We start from the raw sequence: 5115 nt of genomic DNA on the forward strand, positions 1-5115 counted from the left end.
CCTGTGCAATGTCTGCTGTCTATGACTGTCTCCTGTTCCATGTCTGCATTCTTGCAGTCTCTGATTGTTTCCTGTACTTTGTCTGCAGTCTCTGAACATCTCTTCTACTATGTCTGCAGTCTCTGATTATCATCAGTTCGATGGTTGTAGTCTCTGAAAATCTCCTGTGCTATGTCTGGAGTTTCTGATCATCTCCTGTATTATGTCTGCAGTCCCTGCCCGTTTCTCATAGTATGCTTGCAGTCTCTGACAATCTCCTGCACAATGTTTGCAGTCTCTAACCATCTCTTGTACAATGTCAGCAGTCTCAGACCATCTCCTGTACAATGTCAGCAGTCTCTGACTGTCTCCTGTACAATGTCAGCAGTCTCTGACTGTCTCCTGTAAAATGTCTGCAGTTTCTGACCATCTCCTGTACAATAACAAAGGTCTCTGACTTTCTCATGTAGAATGTCTGCAGTCTCTGATTGTATCCCATACTATGTCTGCAATCTCTGACAGTCTCCTTTACAAAGTCTGCAGTCTATGAACATCTCCTATACTATGTCTGCAGCCTCTGACCATCTCCTGTACTATGTCTGCAATCTCTGACAGTCTCTCTTACAATGTTCGCAGTCTCTGACTGTCTTCTGTACAATATCTGCATTCTATGACCATCTCTTCTACTATGATTGCAGTCTCTGACCATCTCCTGTAAATTGTCTGCAGTCACTGACCATCTATTGTACAATGTCTGCTGTCCCTGACATCTTCTGTACTATGTCTGCAGTCTCTAACTGTCTCCTGTACAATGTTAGCAGTCTCTGACTATCTCCTGTATTATGTCTGTAGTTCTAGCTGATCTCCTGTACAATGTTTGCAGTCTCTGAACATCTCCTGTACAATGTCTGCAGTCTCTGACCGACAAATGTTCAATGTCTGCAGTCTCTGACCGTCTCCTGTACAATGTTTGCAGTCTCTATCCAACTCTTGTAAATGTCTGCAGTCTCTGACCATCTCCTGTACAATGTCTGCAGTTTATGACGATCTCCTGAACTATTTTGCAGTCTCTGACCATCTCCTGTACAATGTCTGCCGTATCTGACCATCTCATTTACAATGTTTGTAGTCTTTGAACATCTGTACAATGTCTGCAGTCTCTAACAGTCTAATGTACAATGTCTGCAATCCCTGACCATCTCCTGTACAATGTCTGCAGTCTCTTACCATCTCTTATACAATATGTGCAGTTTTTGACCATCTCCTGTACTGTGTCTGCAGTCTCTTACCGTCTCCTGTTCAGTGTTTGCAATCTCTGACTGTCTCCTGTACAATGTCCGCAGTCTCTGACTATCTCCTGTACATTATCTGCAGCCTCTGACCGTCTCCTATACTGTCCGCAGTCTCTGACCGTCTCCTGTACAATGTCTGCAGTCTCAGACCGTCTCCTGTACAATATCTGCATTCTATGACAATCTCCTGTACTATGTTTGCAGTCTCTGACTGTCTCTTGAACAATGTCTGTAGTCTCTGACCATCTCATTTACAATGTCTGCATTCTAAGACCATCTCCTGTAGTATGTTTGCAGTCCCTGACCGTCTCCTGTACAATGTCTGCAGTCTCTGACCATCTCCTGTTCAATGTCTGCAGTCTCTAACCAACTCCTGTAAATGTCTGCAGTTTCTGACCATCTCCTGTTCAATGTCTGCAGTTTCTGACCATCCCCTGTACTGTGTCTACAGTCTCTTACCGTCTCCTGTACAGTGTCTGAAATCTCTGACTGTCTCCTGTACTTTGTCCGCAGTCTCTGACCATCTTCTATACATTGTCTGCAGTCTCTTATCTTCTCCTATACTGTCCGCAGGTTCTGACCGTCTCCTGTACAATGTCTGCAGTCTTTGACTGTGTCCTGTACAATGTCTGCATTCTATGACAATCTCCTGTACTATGTTTGCAGTCTCTGACGATCTCGTGAACAATGTCTGTAGTCTCTGACCATCTCCTTTACAATGTCTGCGTTCTATGACCATCTCCTGTAGTATGTTTGCAGTCTCTGACCATCTCCTTTACAATGTCTGCGTTCTATGACCATCTCCTGTAGTATGTTTGCAGTCTCTCACCATCTCCTGTGCAATGTTTCCAGTCTCTTACCATTACCTGTACAATGTCGGGGGTCTCTGACCATCTCCTGTATAATGTCTGCAGTTTATGACGATCTCTTGAACTATTTTTGCAGTCTCTGACCCTCTCCTGTACGATGTCTGCAGTCCCTGAATGTCTCCTGTACAATGTCTGCAGTCTATGACCGTCTCCTGTAACATGTCTGTAGTCTTGCAGTCTCTGACTGTCTCCTGTACTATGTCTGCCGTCTCTGATTGTCTCCTGTACAATCTCTGCGGTTTTCCACCATCTCCAGTGCAATGTTTGCAGTCTCTGTCCATTTCCTGTTACTATGTCTGCAGTCTCTGATCATCTCCTGTACAATGTCTGCAGTCTCTGACCATTTCCTATACAATGTCTGCAGTCTCTGACTTACTCCTGTACTTTGTCTGCAGTTTCTGATCATCTACTGTATTATGTCTGCAGTCTCTGACCATTTCTTATAGTATGTCTGCAGTCTCTGACCATCTCCTGTTCAATGTGTGCAGTTTCTGACCATCTCCTGTACTGTGTCTGCAGTCTCTTACCATCTCCTGTACAGTGTCTGCAATCTCTGACTGTCTCCTGTACAATGTCCGCAGTCTCTGACCATCTCCTGTACAATGTCTGCAGTCTCTGACCGTCTCCTGTACAATGTCCGCAGTCTCTGACCATCTCCTGTACAATGTCTGCAGTCTCTGACCATCTCCTTTACTATGTCTGCAGTCTCTGATCATCTCCTGTTCTATGGTTGCAGTCTCTGACCATCTCCTGTACAATGTCTGCAGTCTCTGACCATCATATGTTCTATGCCTGCAGTCTCCGAGGATCTCCTTACAATGTCTGCAGTCTCTAAACATCTCCTGTATCTAAACATCTCCTGTGTCTGCTGTCTCGGACAGTCTCCCGTATAATGTCTTCAGTCCCTGAACATCTCCTGTACAATGTCTGCAGTCTCTGATCATCTCTTGTACAATGTCTGCAGTCTTTGACTATCTCCTATAGAATGTCTGCAGGTTCTGGCCATCTCCTGTACTATGTCTGCAGTCTCTCACCGTCTCATGTACAATATCTGCAGTCTCTGACCATCTCCTATATAATGTCAACAGTCTCTGACCATCTCCTGTACAATTTCTGCAGTCCCTGTCAATCTCCTGTACAAAGTCTGCTGGTTCTGACCATCTCCTGTACTATGTCTGCAGTCTCTCACCATCTAATGTACAATGTCTGAAGTCTCTGACCATCTCCTGTGCAAGTTCTGCAGTCTCTGACCAACTCATGTACCATTTCTGCAGTCTCTGACCATACTCCTATACTGTCTGTGGTTTTTTATCGTCTCCTGTACAATGTCTGCAGTCTCTGACAGTCTCCTGTACAATGTCTGCAGTCCCTGGAAGTCTCCTGTACTATGTCTGCAGTCTCTGACCATCTCCTGTACAATGTCTGTGCAGTCTCTGACAGTCTCCTGTACAATGTCTGCAGTCCCTGGAAGTCTCCTGTACTATGTCTGCAGTCTCTGACCATCTCCTGTACAATGTCTGTAGTCTCTGACCATCTTCTGTACAATGTCTTCAGTCTCTGCTGATCTACTGTACAATGTCTGCAGTCTCTGATCATTTTCTGTACAATGTCTCCAGTCTCTGCTGATCTTTTGTACAATGTCTGCAGTCTCTGACCATCTCTTGTACAATATATGCAGTCTCTGAACGTCTCCTACACTATGTCTGCAGTCTCTGATTGTTTCTCATAGTATGTCTGCCGTCTCTGGCTGTCTCCTGTACTATGTCTGCAGTCTCTGAACATCTCCTGTACTATTTCTGCAGTTTCTGATTATCCCCTGTTCTATGTCTGCAGTCTCTGATCATCTCCTGTTCTATGTCTGCAGTCTCTGATGATCTCCTTACAATGTCTGCTGTCTCTGACAGTCTCCCGTACAATGTCTGCAGTCCCTGAACATCTCCTGTACTATGTCTGCAATGTCGGTGGTCTCTGACCGTCTCCTGTAAAATGTCTGCAGTCTCTGACCATCTCCTGTACAATGTCTGCAGTCTTTGATCATTTCCTGTTCAATGTTTGCAGTCTCTGAGCATCTCCTGTACCATGTTTGCAGTCTCTGACCATCTCCTGTACCATGTCTGCAGTCTTTGACCGTCTCCTGTCAATATCTGCAGGTTCTGACCATCTCCTGTACTATGTCTGCAGACTCTCACTGTCTCCTTTACTGTCTTCAGACTTTGATCGTCTCCTGCACAATGTCTGCAGTCGCTGACCGTCTCCTGTACAATGTCTGCAGTCTCTGACCATCTCCTGTACTATGTGTGCAGTCTCTGACCGTCTCCTGTACAATATCTGCATTCTATGACCACCTCCTGTACTATGTTTGCAGCCTCTGACAAATCTCCTTGTACTGTGTCTGCAGTCTCTTACCGTCTCGTGTACAATGTCTGCAGTCTCTGACCGTCTCCTTTACAATGTCTGCAGTCACTTACCGTCTCCTGTACAATATCTGCATTCTATGACCACCTCCTGTACTATGTTTGCAGTCTCTGACAAATCTCCTTGTACTGTGTCTGCAGTCTCTTACCGTCTCGTGTACAATGTCTGCAGTCTCTGACCGTCTCCTGTACATTGTCTGCAGTCTCTGACCGTCTCCTATTTTGTTCGCAGTCTCTGACCGTCTCCTTAATATTGTCTGCAGTCTCTGACTGTTTCCTGTAAAATGTCTGCATTCTATGACGATCTCCTATACTATGTTTGCAGTCTCTGACCGTCTCCTGTACAATGTCTGAATTCTATGACCAACTCCTGTACTATGTTTGCACTCACTGACCATCTCCTGTACATTATCTGCAGTCTCTTACCATCTTCTTTACAATGTCTGCAGTCTCTGAACATTTCCCGTACAATATCTGCAGTCCCTGACCATCTCCTTTACAATTTTTGCAGTCCCTGAGTATCTCCTTTACAATGTCTGCAGTTTCTGACCATCTCCTGTA

General features: G+C 45.1%; 1 protein-coding gene across 1 annotated transcript in view; it reads left to right on the plus strand.

The window, feature by feature from the left end:
* The window catches only part of GPR39 (G protein-coupled receptor 39), a 135066-nt gene that overhangs the window by 38068 nt on the left and 91883 nt on the right, over window positions 1–5115 (plus strand). The gene's annotated exons all lie outside the window — the stretch shown is intronic.

This window comes from Pyxicephalus adspersus, chromosome 7 (genome assembly GCF_032062135.1).
Source record: "Pyxicephalus adspersus chromosome 7, UCB_Pads_2.0, whole genome shotgun sequence".
NCBI classification, from domain to species: Eukaryota; Metazoa; Chordata; class Amphibia; order Anura; family Pyxicephalidae; genus Pyxicephalus; species Pyxicephalus adspersus.